This window comes from Electrophorus electricus, chromosome 26 (genome assembly GCF_041902795.1).
Source record: "Electrophorus electricus isolate QZ-2024a chromosome 26, ASM4190279v1, whole genome shotgun sequence".
Classification (NCBI taxonomy): domain Eukaryota; kingdom Metazoa; phylum Chordata; class Actinopteri; order Gymnotiformes; family Gymnotidae; genus Electrophorus; species Electrophorus electricus.
In genome coordinates this window covers 8138098-8159010 of record NC_137522.1, presented here as the reverse complement: position 1 = coordinate 8159010, position 20913 = coordinate 8138098, and the positions used below count along the sequence as shown (strand labels likewise).

The 20913-nt window shown below is 40.7% G+C and overlaps 1 long non-coding RNA gene across 1 annotated transcript; it reads left to right on the top strand.

Moving 5' to 3' along the window:
* The first annotated feature begins 17611 nt into the window (after window positions 1-17611).
* LOC145653895 (uncharacterized) lies at window positions 17612-20644 on the top strand. Its single transcript, XR_014120136.1, has 4 exons — window positions 17612-17824; window positions 17975-18166; window positions 19949-20085; window positions 20565-20644. It is a non-coding gene; the product is annotated as an uncharacterized LOC145653895 (long non-coding RNA).
* The last annotated feature ends 269 nt before the right edge of the window (window positions 20645-20913 follow it).

The window sequence follows — 20913 nt, the reverse complement described above, 5'->3', positions numbered from 1 at the left end:
ACATAGCGTCTTGGAAACCAATTAGAGAATCATTTAGAATCACTTAGTGTTGCTATCATCAGATCTCTTAAGTTCACGATTAAAGCTGGATAACATGGCTGTGAACGTTTCTTAGAAAATTAATTCAGCATTACTGTCTGTTTGTATAGGTAACAAAAATGGTCTTGATTAGTAGTCATTTACATGTTAGCCTCCCCACACATTTCCCTCACGTACTGTCACTACTTTTTACTAATAATTTAGCATAATAATTTAAATTTGAGTTCAAATGAATGCTGTGAACAAATCAGATACTCTTCCTTGAAGTATCAGAGTAAATTATATTAATATGAAAGTTTAATATGAAACTTTTTTCCCTCAGAAACAACAAATACATAATTTCCTCTGATATCATAATGATATAAAATAATAAGAACTTGACAACACTATGCTGACTTGATCACATTGCGTCCCTGCCATCATGAATGACATCCCAAGTTTTAAGGAGATGACACGGTTAAACTGGAATTAGTTAAACCCCTGAGTATTATATGAATAATGATCGTCAAGCAGAAATTAGCATGCAAATTCAAATGTATGCCGTGTTATGTCACACAGGAAATACTGTCATATCACATCACATCATATATATATATATACATATAAGTCTACAGTTACATTTATTGAGTTATACCATAAATGTCAGTTCTATGACTGTTATTTTTAACTATTTCCTTCTGCCATTATGATATTATTCCAACTCCTGTTTTTATTACAATGCATTTTCAGCATATATTTTGTGTGTTTAAGTTAGCCGTTTGCATTTCTTTTTCAGTGTTATGGCCTCACAGCCTAGACAGGGTCGTAACAATTGGGGGCCCGTCCTCTGTTTCTCCTCTGGTTCCTGGTAGTTCCTTTTTAGCCTGTTCCTTTTAGTTTTGCCCCTTCTCTCTGGTGTTTGGTTCTGGTTGGTGTTTTTTATTTCTCCCCCCTTCCTTCTTTGTGTGTGGGGTGTGTTGTGCTGTTTGTACTGGCTATGGCTGCGACATTGGATTTGTCTGCTTTTTCTGTTTGTCCGTCTTTTGAGCAGTTTTTTGAGAAAGGCAGATCTTTTGTTGGTAGCTGCTTTGTATAACGTGGTTATACCTCGCTCTGCTAATCAGAGGGAGAGGACTAGTCGAGTCTTCCCTTGTTGCGCCTGGAGTTCTGCCAGAACGGGAGCTGTCTCTGGGTGTTGATGTTGGCCCAGCTTGGGTTGTGGACACGCCAGAAGCTGTGGACGACCCTGTAGTCAGGCTGTTGGCAGGTTACTACTCCCCGCCACTTTTCATCAAATGCTTTGTAACCGGTGTCACATGAATAGGAAGCACGTTGGCATCCATCATCGTCTTTGGAATACTGTATGAATCAATTGGTCAAAGTAAATTCACCACATGCTCCTTCTGCAACTATAAGGTAAAAACAGTTGACAATCTTTTCAAAGTTAATTTTCAAACAGTTCTGCTGTTTGTTTACTTCTTGAGCATTTATTCTTTAACAATCGAAAGTAATACGCTGAATATTGTGAAGGTATGCATGAAGAAATAGTGGTGTGAAAATGCAACTGTCACATGGAAGTTTAATTCTATTTTAAAATCAAAAGTGTAACTATATTTCATTGCATCAGTTCTGTCCTGTAGAGTTCTGGTGTTTAGGTCCTTGGATTATGGTATTAAAAAATTAGATTGGCCTGCAAAAATTAAGCATCTGTGTAAAGCTAATTATGTTGTAAAGATTTAAGCCTAAGACTTATAGTCGCAATTCACACTATATACTATATAAAGGACAAGTCACATAACATCTGTTAGTGTAGACTATTATGGAAACAAGATAAATGCTGTTCAACAAGGGTCTATATCAGACAGTAAATTTGACTTCCCAGTAGACAGACAAGAATTTTAGAAGCATTTTTGTGCGCAAAATTTACTTCAATGTAGGGCTATAATTTGTCGTGGAAATTGCACCACACTTCATAAAACCTGGAGAATATGAGACTTCTCGTTGCCTTTGACATTGTAATTTTGGCTGAATGCTTCTCAAGGCTATGCAACGCAAAACCATGGCAGAGAATGGCTAATGGAGTAGCTCTTGATTAGGATATCAGTAAGTAATCATACAGTTCATTACCACACTGTTTTGCGACTTCAAAGTGGCCACAACTGTATATTTTTGAGGGGATCTTTAACATACTGTGATTTAAATCCATTATGTTGATATCAAACTGCCTATTTCACACTAAACAATAAACAGAGTGCTGCACAGAGCACCTCCTAAATGTTCAGCACACTCTGAACTTCTGAAAATTTAGCACACCTCTAGTGAAGTTTGAGCTCCAAGAAAATGTTGGAGCTCAAAACCCACTTTCTTCTGTCTCCCTGGATACAGTTACTAATACTTTCCTTTCTATGCTCCCCTCATTAATGATTCTTCTGTGCTCTGTATTACCACAGGAGAAAACTCCAAAATGTCATTACAATTCAAATTTTCAGTCATATTAATCGAAAAGGACTGCATAGAGACAGTGGGGGAAAAAAAAACAACCTCTCCTGGATTCAGACCTCAGCTCATACCAGTACTCACTGGAAGTACCATCTGCAAAGTCATGCTGCTACAGAAGAACATTTTAATCATAAGCATCTGATCCATACGAGCTCTTCAGTGTTTTTTCTTCGGTCCTTAACCCTCCCCCTCCACCCTCATCTTTCACTCCCGAGGATTTCATCACCTGCTTTCAGGAGAAGGTTGCGGCAATCTTCCAGTTCTTTTCCTCTGTTCCCACTCTTCCAAAAAGTGTTCATACCCCCACATCCAAGTGTCTAGCTTCTGTTTCTCTTCTCTTCAGACAAACGTCTGACTTCCAGCAACCTCACTACATGGCCACATGATCCAATTCCTTCCACTCTCTTCCTCTCAAGAGATCTGCTTCCTTTCATCTCTTTTCCTCTCCCAGAAACAGCTCCACGATCCCAATATGTCTGGGTACCGGCACAAACCGGCACAGTCACCATAAACAGCCCTCATAGCAGCGACAGAGAATCTTCATGCTACCAAAGCTTCAAAAATGTTTTGATTCTTCTGGACATTTCTGCAGTCACACACAGTAGGTTGTCCAGCAGCTTGTGATGCTACACCACCTCGTAGTCTGTGTATACCTCTTACTATTGTAGTAATTTAATCACATCGGTCAAATTTGCACAATGTTGTATTTTCAACATAGTCACCATGTCCAATGACAATCATCTTTGCAATTAAATTAACCCATTTTGCACATTTTAATATAGCACGGCCAAGTCCAAACTTTTTTAAAGGAAGTACTTTATCTGGACAACCTGCCAAGTCACTTATAAATGATAAATAAATGATAAATCACTTAAAATGAGAATAATGGTATCTGTGAAACACTGTCAACAGTCAATAAAGACTGCTGCCCCCATTTCAAGTCCATTAGTGATTTAGTTTTCAAAATATTGTACTGCTTCCCATTATTATATCATTCTAGATCTTTTCCATTGTAAAATACATTTTATATGGGACAAAACTTTGTGTACAAATAATTCCAATCAGATATAAACAATAATAAACACTATCTTAATTTATAGTTGCCACATAGCCTGCCATATAGTCAAATGAATAAATTGAAAAATGGGCTGAAAAATCACATTGTGTATGGTGCTGATGTATTAACTCATGATTCTTGCTTCCTAGTACACATCTTGAGCCATAGGTCAAATACTAAAATTAAATTAAGTTTATTGGAATACTTTTAAAATATACATCACTAATGTAGGTTCCAGATTATGTGCTTTATGCATACTGGCAAAGTAGTGATTACGGGAACAAGATTGTATATTAAGTTGCATATTATCAATCTTGCTCTGTGAAGTTTAGAACATAGTCTGTCCTAAATGACATGATGTGTACTGCACTGTTCATAATGGATGAATATATCTTGCAGTTTGCTGAGCACATGTTCAGTTGGAACGGATGTTACCAATAATAATTATATATTCAAAAGATGTATGAAGTAGGAAGACATCTTTTTTAATCTAATGGTATCTTGGGCCATTGTAGCAGTGGGTTAGGGGTTGTGTTAATACCTGGAACTCATTGGTGACATATGGCCCCAACTCTTCAAAAATAGTCCAATCTTAGAGGTGACTACAGTGGCTCATCTAGCACGGCCTGATGACATACTGTAGCAAATTTGGTCTAAAAGTGGACCACACCCTCTTAGCCAGGATATGCTCGTGATACACAGGTTTTGGTGGTCCTGGCAGAGAGCCTAATGGGACACGTAAGTAATAGGCTGACTGCATAGGTAATATCAGCCTTTAAAACAGGACTAAAAATCGAATAATGTCCGATCTGACCAGTCAGTCTTGTCCAGGATGTCCTCATAACCCACTGTGTCAGATTTGGTGGACCTGGCAACCTCTTTAGCTTTGGCAGGCGAGAAACCCTAATGGGACTCTTAGGTAATAGGCGGACCGCAGAGGTAATTTCAGCCTTTTACAAAGGGCCTAAAGGTGGATCAGTGCCAGGTTTAGTTAGGGTTAGGGTTAGGGTCCGCTTACTAACTGTACAGACTTGTTCTGTTAATTGTGTCTTTTTTTTGTTGTTACATTTTTCATTTTTTTCCTGTAATTTTCAATATAGCTTAGGTAATTGTGAGAAAGCAAAAATACATGATAGATATATCATTAACATAATTGAAAATTATGTAATATTTCCACAACAAACACATAACAATTACATATTTCTAGTTTTTATAAGTAATACATTTTTTTGTAGGACTATTTTTTCACCACCAGGTGGCGGTGTTATGTAATATTTTGTCCTTAGAGGTAATTTACATATTTTTTCTGTACTCTTGTCTATATGCTGTCATAATTTTTACAGAATCTTTCTATGTCCTTATAGTAAATTTATTTTTATTTTTTCTATATTCTGTAAGCCTGCCTTTAATCCTAGTATTCAACACACTGGGAGGATCCAGATAGTTTGACCTGCACCACTGGAGACTTCTGGAGCTCAGGTAAAGACCAGACTTGAATTACAGAATCTTTCTATGGCATTCTAGAGAATTTACATTTTTAAAAAATATATATAATCTGAGTTTTTACAGAATATTTATTTGTCTTTATAGAGAAAATATATTTTTTTAAATGTGTAAACATTGTAATTGTATCTCAAACTTATGTTTATATTTAATCATCATAAAGATTTTGTAAGTTTAATGAAATTGACATGATTTAAAGATTAAACCACATACAATTTTCTACAATTTTTCTACTTTTTTTAAAAGTTGATTTAGAATATTGTGAGGTAGCATGTAAATTGTTGTATAGTGAATTAATCACAAGTAATCATAGATATGTAATGTGCAGGAACAGACTGTGGAACAAAATCACACAGAACAAATATATAGTATATACAAGGGGTTTTCATCACACAGTCCACGTCTCACAACCGAATGTCCTTCATTGAGAACTATACGCCATCCTCTTCGATGTTGAAGGTCACAGACTTTCTTTTTGGAGGCAAGGCATCCTTGAAAATGTCATTGCCCATATCTTGGGTGCTATTTTTGTTCCTTTTGTGGCAACAGTAGAATTATAGCCCTGCCAGCAGAATGAAAGCCAAGGATCCTCCAAACTGCAAAGTGCACACTGATAGAAACCAGCATTTGCTGTCCATCTATACTGTTCCAGGAGTAGAAAAATCGTTTGCCTTGTTCTATTTGATTGGCACTTAAGAAACACATCTGACCCTATATAAGTTGTCCCCTCAACAGTGCAGATTGGCAACGAGGGAGCCGCCAGGAGATTTCGTCTCCGGTGTTCAATACCTGGAAACTTCTTCATCTGACACTGATTGGTAGTAGAAAGAAAATATCTGATACTAAGAAGAATGATCTTCCAAAATAAGATTAAATAAAATGTAAAAAATTTTTAAAGCTATGACACAAAGTAGTCATGTGTGTAATCTGTCCTAAGATATGACACACAGCAGTCGTGTGTGTTGTCTGGCCATGCTATGAAACACAGCAGTTGTGTGTGTTGTCTGTCCTAAGCTTCATCCTGGTGCTTTTCACCTTGTCCCCAGTAGTATCTGCTTCCTTCCGGGTCTCGGCACTGGGCTCATCCTCCTGCTCTGGTGTGAATACCTCAAAGTCCAGAGCTCCAGCTTCTTAGCAGCTATCTAGAAATAAAGCAACTCTCTGCTCCTCCGCCTGCAGTGACCTGCTGAGCACCTCACGTGCAGGCTCCGTCGCACACAGTCAACTGGTGCTGGTCATCGCCACCTCAGCTCCATCAGGGGTTTTATGAGCTCCTGATCTTTTCTGTTGAGCCCTGGTCTATTAATTTCCTTAACAGTACCTTCATCACCTTGCTTTTCTGAGGAATGAATGCAGACTCCAGCAGCTAAGACTGAATAGGCTCGGAGCCGTTTTGCTGTGCTCAAAGTGCCTCTTTTATATTTTCATTGAAATGTCATGTGGTCTTTTCAGTTTGGTTATCTGGGACTTTCATATCCTCTAAAGCTCCTCCCTCCTCCTGTACCAAAGGTTCTAAGGTTCCTCCCTCCTCCTGTACGAGAGGTTCTAAAGCTCCTCCCTCCTCCTGTACCAAAGGTTCTAAGGTTCCTCCCTCCTCCTGTACAAGAGGTTCTAAAGCTCCTCCCTCCTCCTGTACGAGAGGTCCTAAAGCTCCTCCCTCCTCCTGTACGAGAGGTTCTAAAGCTCCTCCCTCCTCCCGTGTGAGAGGTTCTAAAGCTCCTCCCTCCTCCTGTGTGAGAGGTTGCTCGGCAAGGTCCACCACTTTTCCACTCATTTGCACTCCTTGACTTGTTGCTCAATACATCGCCTTGACTTTGTCTATCACTCACACCTCCTTGAACAGTTTCTGTTCGGCTACAGTCCGTATGCTTTGTACAGTCTATATGGATGTCATTTGCAACCTGCATGAGGTAAACTGAGACAAGTTGCTTGAGCACTGATCTGAAACTCAGTGATAGTACCACAGGACACGGAGCTGGAAGAACACCAGGCGAGTCAGATCAGAGCAGAGAGAGCAGACGAGTGAACAGAGTAGGAACAGCTGGGTGGGGATAAGAAGGACAGTATGTTCCTCCACAGGTGTGGGTGACACCAAGTGTCACATTTCATATGTTAGGTGGAACTGGATGGCAGTGCTGGCCTATTCAAGCTCGAGGAAGATAAAGAAAAGCCTTTATTTCTTTAAGCAGAAGGACATTTTAAAATGCCCGGAATCAGTGGTCGGCAACTTTACAGTTAAACCAAACGACGTAGAGAACTCCAGCTCAAGCTGGCCAGACAGTGGCTGGTCAGGGCTTGGAAATGGTAACGATTGAACACACACACACATGAGGAAGAGGATCTAAATGCAAGAGGTTTTAATAGTGAAACCAAACAAATCAGTGGGGGTCAGGCAGGTATTCAAGGTCAGGTTGTTCAAAGGTCGATAACACGGGGCAGAGTCTGGGGGTGAGGAGTGTCCAGGGGTCAGGCGGGAGAGGAGCTCTAAAAAAAAAACTGGCAGAAGTCAGAAACCACGAAGACAAAGAAAATTCTAGAGCACTCGGTATGCACCATAGAGTAGCAATATTTCACAGTGTGAATGTGGGGTAGGGAAACTTATAAAGGGGGCAGTAATGAGGAGAATGAGGATCAGGTGCTTGCTCGAACTCTGGTGAATCAGATGAGGGGTGTTTGCAAGTAGGCGTGGCGGTGCGTGGCTGAGTGTGGTTCCTGCGGTTCGTAATGGTAACAGGAAACCCTTACCTTCAGTATCTCAACGTCTTCTTCAGCTCACTGAACTGTAACTGAAGGACAGTATGTGCGTGGTGTTCTCGCTCATACTCCTAGCACACAGACATGGGGTGGAACAGTTTCAAACATGAGGGTTAAAGTTCTCACAGTGTCTTAACTCTGGCCGTTGGCCTCGGCCAAAGGAACACCACCATTTCATACTCAGTGAGGAAATTTAATGTGGTGTCTTTTAGTTATTTAATTATTATTTTGGTCAAGCAGTATATGAAAATATTGATTTACAACAATTTACACTTGGCTTTCTCTAACTGTGCTCACTTGCTAACAGTCAAGCCTCTTATGGGTGTGTTAAAAGCAGCATGCCCACGCCAGAACACCTGGCCTAGACCCCTGTCTTTCTCACAGAGCCACGACCACCCACAGAAAACCTGGTCTAGAACCCTCTGTGTTTCTCATCGAGCCACGACCACCCACAGAGCACCTGGTCTAGACCACTCTGTGTTTCTCATAGAGCCACGACCACCCAGAGAAAACCTGGTCTAGACCACTCTGTGTTTCTCATAGAGCCACGACCACCCACAGAAAACCTGGTCTAGACCACTCTGTGTTTCCCACAGAACCAGGCCCAACTCACAACACCCTGGGCTTCTTCTTCTCGCTCACCTTTGTGTTCTCCTCACACTCCCTCTGTGTCTCAGACAGCTGCTCCTCCAGCTCCAGAAGTGTCTCCCGCAGCGTGTCCACCTGGTACATCAACACGGTCTTCTCATTTTCCAGCTGGGCATTGGACACCATAGCCAGCTGATACATCTCCTTAGCCTCTGCCAGTGAATCCTGGAAGATCACCAAGCAAAGGGTGTTTGCCTTAGTCATTTTTATGTGTTTGTACAAACATGTGCACACACACACACACACACACACACACACACACACACACACATATACATGCACACACAAACACACTTCTGGGAACATGTGCATTAGTGGCGAACCAAAGGAACTCAAAGCATGACTCAGCAAAAAAAACAAAACATACAGATGCATTCACAGACATATGCATATATGCAAAAGCAGTACGTGATCAAGTAAGTAATAAATGATGTACACAAATAACCTTCATCTCCTGTATGGAGGCCTCGCTGTCTGTTGAGATGGAGGCATCATAGCTGCCCCTCTGGAACAAGCCTCCCCTCAGGAAGCGAGGGTGGCACCAGACAGTGTGGACGCTGTCCTGGGCGCCTAACAAGGTGCAGCCCGCTTTAAGAGACAGTCAGTCAGTGTAGAGATTTGCAGTAATTAAACATCTACTATAGACATTTGTAATTAGAACATAAGTGAAATAGAACTGAATAGAATAGAATAGAACAGAACAGTAGAATATCAATCAATCAAAATTGATTTATATAGCTCTCTTGACAACAGATGTCACAAAGGAGCTTTACAACTGTTCAAGTCCAAACCCCCAGTGAGCATGCCAAGGCTGACAGTGGCAATCAACAACAGCGCCACCTATATATATATATATATATATATATATATATATATATATATATATATATATATATATATATATATGGAAACCCTGCATTGTAGTTGAAGGCAAGTATCTATCTATCTATCTATCTATCTATCTATCTATCTATCTATCTATCTATCTATCTATCTATCTATCTATCTATCTATCTATCTATCTATCTATCCCACTCCCTCACTCTCTCTAACACACACACATACACACACATTCTGGATGTCCTCCAACTAAGAGTATTAAAAGAATGAAGAATGCCAATAAGAAAAAAACACATTTTGTATGGTGATGATGAGATTTCAAAACCACAGACAAGGTAATAAATAACATTTTCATCAAATGTGAGTGTCTGCGGAAACATGGCCTACAGCAAAAGGCATTTTATGTAGTTTGAAAGATATATTTATGGTTTGGGTTTAATGTGGTAATGACTGTGTTTAATGTGGTTATGTTTGTGTTTACTGTGTACTGTTTAATTTCTTCACATCTGCAGACACACTAAGTAGGATGATATATACATTTGTAAGTTTGATTATGAGCTGACTGCAACTTAATACATACAGAGTGTATACTGTTAAACCAGGTACTACACACAGAGTACATAGTATACATACAGAGTATATAGTATACATACAGAGTATATAGTATACATACAGAGTGCATAGTATACATACAGAGTATATAGTATACATACAGAGCATATAGTATACATACAGAGTGCATAGTATACATACAGAGTATATAGTATACATACAGAGTATATAGTATACATACAGAGTGCATAGTTTTACCAGATTGAGTGCTACAAACTCATGTATCTAACTAATATATATTTGACGAATGTCATGGTCCTCTCCAGCTCAGATATCTTCAGCTATACTGAGTACTGACACCAACCATTTTCTCCAGCTCAGATATATTCAGCTTTTGAGTGTGTGTGTGTGTGTGTGTGTGTGACCTGTCGATGTTGCTGTGAGCAGAGCTGCTCTAGCTGGCTGTGCTGCTGTAGGAGCTCTGGCTCCTCCTGCTGCTCGTGTCTCGGGCTCCTCTGCTTCAGTACCCTCAGCTCCTTCAGCTCGTCCATTAATTAGGTCTCTCCTGGATTCCACCTCTTCTGTGTCTTTGTAATAGTCTTCAAAATCATCTTCAATGCCTCTAGCACAACACCACCTGAAAAGTTTCATTGTTAGACCCATCCTCTTCAATGTCTTTCCACAGACTGATCTGGAATGGTAGTGTGCGTGGGATGCCCTTCATTTGTGACATTATGACATGGGACATCATTATGACATCTTTTTTTTTTTTAACATTGTTTATATCTTTTTCTTTGACATTTGTAATTGATGTTTTTCCTGGCCTTCTTTTACCAATGCCATTGCCAACACTAATGTGTTCATTGGTAGTGCAAGCAGATGGTCTGTTGATTTAAATGGGTGAAAAGTGCAATAAATTCATTCTTCTTTGCACTGATAGAATCCTTTACACTCGTGCACATCTGAGCCACAGCTTCAGCCAGTGTCATAGTTTCAAGGCGATTTTGGACTCCTGTTTGTGCCAGCTAGGGATACATTTGGAGGACACAACTAAGAACATATGCTAAATTCTAGAAATGTAAATGTAAATGAGTGAGGCCATTGTTTAATCTCAATATTATCAGAAAATATAAGCCAGCAATAGCTTTTCCTATTAGCCCCAGTAATTATAATACTCTCCGAGGTACTGAGGTACAGGATGTTTTGGACAGATGTCCTTCATCAGCTGTGCAAGCAAAGTGCTTCTGAATTAGTAGTAGGAGGAACCATGTATGGTTTGCCACCGGAGATTGTGGTAAATATAACATTGTTGCTTAAGAATACACTTAAGAATGACAAAATTGGGGGGGGGGGGGGGGGGGGGGGGGAATTAGTACTTTGTTACAGTGATCACATTTGCAATTTAAAACAAGAAACTAAAAATAGAATGTAAAATGGCACTAAACTTTTACTCTTCCAGCTTGCATGGAAGGAAAACCCTAAATAACCATGGTTACCTCCAAGGAAACATATGCAGTCAACATTATATTGTATCAAAATGGCTTCACAGGCAAGGACATTGCTGCTTGTAAGATAGCACCTAAATTCAACCATTTATCGACTCATCAAGAACTTCAAGGAGAGAGGGTAATTGCAGTACAGAAGGCTTCAAGGTGTCCAAAAAAGTCATGCAAGCGCCAGTACCTGAGACCATTCATGTGTGTGGGTTGCTTCTCATCCAAGGGAGTGTTTGCTCAAAAGTTTGGCTAAGAACACTGCCATGAATAAGGAATGGTATCAAAACATCCTCCAAGAGCAACTCCTCCCAACGGTCCAGGAGCAATTTGGTAATGAACAATGCCTTTTCCAGCATGACGAAGCACCATGTCACAAGTGGCAAAAGTGATAACCAAAGTGGCTTGGTGAACAAAATATTGAAATTTTGGGTCCATGACCAGGAAACTTCCCAGATCTCAGTCCCATTGCGGTGTCTCCCCTTCGGTATCCGGACTTAGGCGACGCCGTGGTCTGCAGGCCTGGTACGCATAGCAACCCGAGCTCACAGAGCGTCTGAAGCACGCCGTCGTCCAGGTAGGTTTGTGCATGGTGTCTTAAGTGTAGCAGGCTATGGCGGTGGTATACAGGGAGCTTTGTTGTTTCTATGTATGTGTGGTTTAAGTTGCTGGAAAAAAGTAGTATAGACGACAGATAGTAGCACAATAGCGCCATTATCGGACCTGGAGTGGCCGCGGCGTGCTACCGCGTCGCCATTTTCCTGCTCCTGCTTTTGTGACAGAGAGCTGCGAAGTGAAGGTCTTTGTGAGAATGACCCAAACACTCTGTATACTCTGATGCTTTCAGTTCCAAGGAAGTAAGGTCTAGACCAGGTAACCTCCCTCATCTCCCGAGGGACGTGGACTGGGATGCCCGAGTTGTGGAATGTCACGATCCACCTGTCAGGAAGAGGCCCACGACCTACACAAAAGACCCAAACCATACACGACCATTTACTGAACATGTGATGCCACATGACTGGATGATACAAATGTCAATCAAAATATCACTTTCAGTAGTTAATAAATGGATTCACATTGTGCGTCAGTTTCACTCACATAGAATAAACCTAGTCCTGCACTAAACTGCAGAGCCAAAAGTAACTCACCTTTAGAAATTAGATTTAGGTTTAAAATCTCTCTGGGAAATGGCCCCAATATCTCATTATTTACACAATAAAATTTCAAGCAGCACCATAATTCTTAAACGTGGAAGTCAACTCCTTTATTTTTGCACAGATTTAATCATAGATTGTACCAGGAAATGGATTCAAGGTATGTATTTGGGACTAAATGACCCTGACATAGTAGCAAATCCTCCACTGAAATCATGCAATGTTGGATTACTGTGCAATGTTTTTGAATGATGTTTGCATATGTTAGTGACAAGCCATCAAAGAGCCATCATCAGCAAATCACACTACAGTGTAGTATTGAACTGAAGCATTTTTACAGTGCTATCAAAATCAATTTTGTGCCAATTAACTGCTCAGCAGACAATAACAGAAACATCCCACACACCTCATAAAAGTAACTGAGGTCCTCCTTGTTCACCTGCTCCTGTTGAACAATCATCTCAGGCATGAACTCGCTCGTCTCCCTGTCTTCCGCTTCCAGAAAGTTCTCGCTGAAATACTCCAGCTCGTCCAGCACGGCAAACTCAACCTTGTTCGTGTGATCAGCCTCAGCCTCTTCACCCTTCCTGACCAGGCCTGAGCTGCCTTGCCCCGCCGCCTATAGGAACAGGTTGCCGGGTTTGTTGGATGCACCGAAGCGTCTAAACGAGGTGGTGCCCTTGGTGTGGGGGGGTGGGGGGGTGTATCCCTGTCCTCGGCTAGTGCCAGGAGTCAGCACAACCTGAGATAACGTTCATTTCCTTGGTGTCAGTGGACATTTGCAGGGGAGGCGATGGAGGAGCATTACATTCACCGATTCCTGACTCCCCACTAGTGGGAGGCTCCTCTGGGAGAGAAGACAAAAACTCACTGACAGCCATTGCCCAATTTCTAACAATAATAGAAACTATTTTCATGAAAGGACTAAAAGGAACTAGCACAATATTTTTGGAGATATCTGCCTTACGTCTTACTAAAGACTAACGTGCAAATCATGGCGTGCTGAATATGCCAAACTGACTACATTGTTCTTTATATTAGTGTAGAAACCATATCTTAGAATCACTGTCTCAATTAATGGAAATCACAATGCACTCAGCTTAAACCTCATGTGCATCTAAACACTGTCCATCCTTGAACAATGAGTCTCCTGCTAGAGCTGGAAAGGTCAAATGAGAGGAGAAAAGGCAGAACTGCTTCATTACTGCCACATTTTCACTGAAGCTAACCGCCTTAGCAGAGTGAGGCACAAGCAACTTATATAAAGCAGCCACCAGTGAAAGATCTGCTGTTCATCAACAGAAGAACAAATAGAAAAAGCAGACAAATGAAATGTGGCAGCCATAGCACACAATAGCCAGTACAAACAGTACAAACATACCAAACCCACAAAGAAAAAAACACCAGTCAGAACCAAACAAACACTGGCACAAGAGCGAGGGGGCACACAAAGAACCAAAAATGAACAGCCAAACAGAACCAGGGAAAAACAGAGGGCAAACCTGGATTACATAAAATGTATAAAGATTTTTCAGGTCCTGTAGAGAATTTACTTTTTTTTTTTTATATACGGTCATAACTTTTACAGCAACTACCATATCTTTTTTATAGTGCCAGATGTGTAGCGACAGAAAATGGAGCCAAGCGGTCAATCAAGGAAGAGTTATGTGCTTACACTCCAGACCCTTTCCACTGATGGAGAAACATCTGCCCCCTCCAAACCCCCTGTGGAGAAGCCTAACCCTTAAATGATAAAAACTACGTAAAGAAGGATGTGCATCATTCTCACCAGACTCATCCAGTGAGATGAAAACATCTGTCCACTTCAAACAACCTTCAGAGAAACCTAGAAGAAAAAAAACTAGTGAGAGAGATCCATGATCCAGACAAGAAAAAATCAAATATTTAAGTACACCTCAAGTCGAATGACTTGGGCATCTTGTTAAAGAAACATTCAGCAATCAGTATGGTTGACCTATTGAACACAATCAAGATTCAGTCTAATTTTACTTCTAACACTTATATTATTGCTCTTTTATATTTGCAGGCACCGTGCTCATGAAGTTCCAGAGTTTATATGATGGGAGCCGACCTGAAAGGAAAAAAATAGAAAACGTAGCTCAATCAAGAAGTCATGTCATTACATTTTTTAAACTTCATGTGAAACAAAACAAAAGAAATTGGCAGAGACCTCTCCTTCATAGGAAACGTGGAAAGACTTAAGTTGTAAATCCTTCAGTTATTATTTGGCAGCTTAGTATGTCCTGTTTGTGGTTGCAGATGCAAGAGGACAAAGCGGCAACCACTCAGAAGCACTGTATATTTAGCACACAAAAATTATAATTCGGCACATAGGAGAATACGACACCAGTAGAGGTGTCCGTCTCAACCAAGCAGCCTCCAAACTTGTCCTTTCCACATTGTCCATGGAGCTCAAATCACTGGACGAAGAAATCGCAGTTCACCAGCAGACCATGCACAAGGAGAAATGGGGTATGCTCACTACCTAAAGCCACACGTGCTAATTTAGCTCTTTGAAAACTGAAAATACAGGAATTTGTGCTCAGCTTGGAAGACTCAAAAAAATTCCAAAGGGAAGCATCTAATTCAATTCCCAAACCTTTGAGTGTTATATGAGTGTATAGGAAAACTATTTATATTCTCTGTAAGAACGTTGAAAAAGTCTGTAAAAGTCCCTCGAGCTTCCCCTCATATAAAGAATAGGCTCAGGGTTACACAGTATAGAAACATATGTGTATTCTCTATGAGGAAATGTGAAATTTCTTACAGTCTATACTAAAAATATGTATGTTCTCTATAAGGACAGAAAGATTCTGTACAAGTTCTATCAATGTATAGAAAAAAAAAGTAAATTCCCTGCAGTTCCATAGAAAGATTCTGTAAACATTCAGTAATACAATTTGAAACGGCAGTTTCCAAAATGTAGGCCTACTCATAAACAAGCATAAAATTGCGCCGGTGCTATGTATTAGGCTACCTCATATATTTTGTATGTGAAGAATTATTCTTTCATAACTTTTCTGTGGAAAACCTAAAAGACCGATTAAAAATAAGGCGTTCAATCTCAGACATTGCCTGCGGTAGCTTTTTCATTTCCCCGTTATCCTGTGTATGATGGGCTTAACTCAAACATACGGATACACATTCTGTCAAATTTATATAGAACGTTCAAACAAGACTGGTTACATGGATGAACCTATCAAGGATTTGACATGCCTCTTATTAGTTTCAGAGATAGCATTAGATGGCTAACTGGTGTTTTATTACGTGGAAGAAAACGTAAACTAAAAAAGTCGACATGATTAAATGACTAATTAAATGTATGTGATTTGTGTGACTTCCAAAAAAGAAATACGCATACAGGAAGCTTGAACTTTCTCGTCAAACGCCATCGTTGATATTACACGAAGGCTAGAGCTAGGAAAAGTAAGGATTAGTTATGTAGGTTAAGTAGCTAAAATGTGTGAGCAGATAAAACATTAGCGTTCAAAGCCATACTGAAACAACTGTTAATTCAACCATAAGCATGAGAGCAATAGAGCATTTCCTCTGATATCCTTGCAGTGGCGCTATTCTGATTTAACTGATCACAATGCAACAAATAAATGCTAAACTATATTATGCCAAAGGTAGAAGAGACTTTGAAATAGGGTATATGTGATTATCAGTCACTAACCTTCCAAAGGCCAAATATTTTTTGCTCTTATTCCACATTGTTTTACAGACTCACACCCAAATAAAACATGTGAACATAACAGTTTGTTGTTAATTGTATCTCTGTTTCCCATTCTTGTATTTATAGTCAGATTTAGTGTTTGTGCTAAATCTGTTTCGTCTCATTCTTACATTTCTATCACAATTTAACATGGAATTGATTTTGATTTCCATCGTTTCATGGTGGTCCCTCAGACGAGTAAAGATATCCTGCTGGCGTTCTCGCGGGACTTTCTCAGTGGTGAGGGCAATCTCCCACTCCACCTTGCTCTTCTAGGTCTCGCTGTGTCCCACAGCCAGACGCCCCTGGCTGAGTTCAGCTTCGCCGTGCAGAAGCTCGCCGTTGACCTGAGATGCGGCGTTCGCTTAGCGTAGCTTTAAAAGGCGCTTCAATGTTTGTCTTCAGTATATGTTTATTTGATCCTAGGTTGTTCTTTGCTATGATACAAGAGATTTGCCTTAATTCTAGGTCAGAAGGTCCACTTGACCTTTAGTGGAAGGGACATGGGATTGAGTGCTTTGGTTTCGTATACATGTTGATGGCGGTTAGGGGAATGGCCTGTCTGATGAGCACGATACTAGAACACTCAAGATCATCATCCATGTGCCCTGTACACATGCATCAGTGTTCCCTTCTGTGGGAGGTTTTAGATGAGCCATAAAATGTTGGAATCATTTTAGGGACAGTCACCGATGCCAGAGACATAGTAGATGGACTCAGCGAGAAGACCCTTAATCTACTGTGGAAAATCGTTTTTAACTTTCAAGTATTTTGTTTTATTCTGATTTACATCCTTTGTGTGCTCTGATTTTGTTTATAAATTCACAACAGTGTAAAATTGATTTGGTCATTACCCATTAGATTTACATCGATTCAGCATTTATATACTGTATTCTAAACTTGGATGATAATTTCATTTAAAAAATTGATTAGAATTGTCATAATATACAATATTGCTAATATAATTCAGCTATAAGGTTTCACATCTAAGCCTCATGGAGAGATAAGTCATGTTATTGCTTGTATTTAATTATTGTGGAATAATTTAAAATTGTACTTTTTAAAATATTAATATTAATAGTTTGAACATAAATTTTACTATTAACTATTAATTTTAATATTAATTAATATTAATATTAATAGTTCCAAATTGTAATGCTGATGATATTAACTACCATGATGAACTCTGCTCTGTACATACCGTAATTATCTTGTAAACATTTATTTCTGTTGACATGGGTGACCGTCCATTTGACTGCCACAGTAACAGACTGCACCCTGCACTGCAGTGATTTAAATAAGCAGGCAGGCTTCTTTCTTTTTATATGGATCAAATAGCAATAATTCATCATTTAGGTTGACATCATTTAGCTTGATGTGGAACAACTCAAAGAGGAAATCTGCGTCCTCGGGAAAACATGGAAAACAAAACAGATGTTGGTGTTGTTTGAGGGCTGATAAATGTGTTGTGAGTTGCACAAAAGAAATGCCAACATTTCAACATCCCAGAGAGAAAATACATCTGCTCCTGGACTGGGTCAACTCTGTCTGTGAATTTTACAGTTTAAAGGTGGGTGGTGGTTGTTTGTGTGTGTATGTTTATTTTGGGGGTGATTTTTCTTTTCCCCCTCAAGCACCAATAATGTTTCATTGATTTACTACAGTTTATTGTGGCTGGAATCGAGGTTAATGGAGCCTGTGTCTTTGATTCCTCTCTAAGCTGAAAATGTCACAGTTGCTTTCTCGGGTGGCAGAATTCTTTGCTGTCTGATTCATCACTACCATCCAAGCCGCCTGCCGGCTGAGGACATTCACCAGGAAACCACCCAGACCATCAAGTGTGGCTATCAGGGCAAAGTGAAACTAAACATCTCCAGTGACTCAGACTGCTCCTTTGCAATGGAGCAAAATGGTAACATTTCTCCCCATTATTTATGACCTGCATTAGGAGGACATGTATACTGATTATATGTATGTTTTATGTGAGTAGATTATGGTAGGAAGTTGCACTGCCTTTTAAAAATGTAACAATTCTTAGCTAATGTCTTAGCTAATGAGTCACCATCAGTGGATTTCAAGGTGCTTCTTGAGGATGAGAGGAGTAATTTTCAGCTGGCTCCATCTGGTAGCTTGTATCGCTGAGCTCCCTTCCACCGCCCTGTTCTGTGGCTGAATTTCTCTTCATTCTTAATGTCTTCTCTGTGAACAACAAAGGAAGGTTGCAGTAATCATTCCGTCCCACATCAGGAAGCAAATCAACAAACAAGACTAACAGAGGCTACTGTGGGCAGCCAGGACTATTCAGCACTGTGCAGACACACTGATGAGGAAGGCCAAGTTGTACTTACAGGGGATGCAGCGGTCTGCTGTGCTTTTACAAGCAGCGTTCCGTGGTATGAAAGCCAGCCACTCTTTGAGCCAAAAGCATCAGGCTGCCACTGTTCTGGGCCCACTGTGCCCAGATGCAGTATTTATGCATGAAATATACTGCTGTTGCCATTCAGCAAAAACACTGTGCCACACTTTATGCCTGCCAGCAGAGGGAGCACTTCCTGAGACTGTGCCATGCTGCGGTTCTCCTACAAGCCTGCTACAGAGGTCAGAAGGTCAGGAGAGAAATTGCTCTTCAGCAGCAAGCAGTTACTCTGATTCAGGTTGCTTTCAGAAGGCATGGACCAAGTTCCAGGTCATGAGGCTGTCTGCCGTTATCATACAGAAACATTACAGGTTATATATTCAGGCGACGAATGACCATGAGGAATATGTGAGGCTTAGGTGTGCTATTCTCATTCAGGCAGCTTTCAGATGGCACTGCATACGTCAGAATATAACAGCGATGCACAACGTTGCCACCGTCATTCAGGCTGCTTTACAAATGCACAAGCACAGACGTGCATTCCGAGGACAGTGGTGGGCAGTGGGCATTCTCCAGGAGAGATTCCGAGCATTCCTGCTGGCCAGAGTGAAGCAGGAGTGTCAGAGGAGGTGGGTTACTGACGCCGTCACTCTGCAGGCCTTCTGCCATGGCCAGCTCGCAAGGCAACGCATAAGTACTCCGCAGTCAATTTTCTGTATCTATGACCATTACATACATTGGAAAAGAGAACCTTTGTTGTGAAATCACTGTTGGCAAGCATCACTTCCCAACTGGTCAACATCATATGTTTGTAGAACAATTTAATAAATATTTTATACTGTTTCTGAGACATCTCTAGCCAGGTTAAATGTCTAAATCTGAAACGTGCGTTTCTACCTGTTTTTGTAGTTGCTCCTTTACTCTAACAGTTTTGCATTGATGATGGGCAGCGCATCTGTTGGCTATTGCCAGGCTGTGCTTGATATTGCCACTGCAGCCTGTTTTTGACCATCATTCTAGGGAGAACAAGCTTCTAAAAAGAGGGTGGTGACCATTCATATTGTCAGTCACGTAAACATGATTGAACATGATTGAAGTCAAAGCCATGGCATGTCATCTTTAACACTAATGACCCCAGCAGTCCTTGAGCCTGTCCTCAATTGAGCTTTGTTTGTTTAGGTAACAGACTCCCTGACCTCCACTGTTTTATACAACCTGAACATTTATATTACACTCCTTCAGTGCAATCACAAGTGCAACTGGACTGCATAAGATTCAATGGCTGAAAATGCCCTTTCAGCTCTAACTGTGCATTACTCTCATCACCCCTGTCTCCAGGCATAGGAAGCTGCACACGCTTGTGGTGCGTCGGCGGTTCAGTGCATCTCTGTGCGGTGAGGATCCAGAGGGCCCTGCGAGCTCACTGGGCACTGACAGCAGCCCGGAGGCAATTCTCCTCCGTCCTGTACATCCAGGTACAGAACTCTTTCCACACTCGGGCGATTCTAATGCTAAGGCTTTGGCAGTGTGATGAAATGAACATGTCCAACAGAAAATGAGCATGTCCAAGTGCCCCGATGCTCTGTCTTCACAGCAGTATAGACTCAAACAGCAGTGTTCAAACATCTGAGCTTTATTCAATAATGACTATGTACCTGCTAACCAGGTAATCTTTACCTTTTCATGGATGGTGTAGTACAGGGGACTGGTAGTTTGGCCATGGATGTGCCTTCGGAGGAAAAAGTATACTATTTTCAATTTAAGCATGGAAGCTGCCTTTTGAGACTGGACAACCTGACTCAAATCTGACACAACCAATATATATATCACATTCTAAGCTATTTTACTGATCTTGTATTTATTTACAACTAACAAGTAAGCCCAACATAAAGACCTGACATGCTACTATACCATCTAAAATGCCCACCTCTCTGCCTTGTTTGTGTTGATCCAGCATTGGGTCAGGGCGAAGCTTCAAAGAAAGCAATACCTTGAGCAAAGAGAGAGCATCATCAAGGTACAGAGAGTGGCTTGGTTTCACCGCCGCAGTCAAGCTGCCACTGTTATCCAGCACATGGCCAGAAGATTCCTTCTGAGACGCAGGAAAGAAAAGTTTCGGCATGGAATTATAAAGGCGCAGGCAGGGAAATAACTTTCTTGGATGTCTGTTTTGCGTTTTTTAAAATTTATTTGGTGACTCTCTGGTTGCCTTAAATTACATAGTTAGATTGCAGATGGTTGCTGTGTCAATTACCTTGGAAACATCACAGTAAACTTTGACAACACTTGGCCAACAGAGAGCA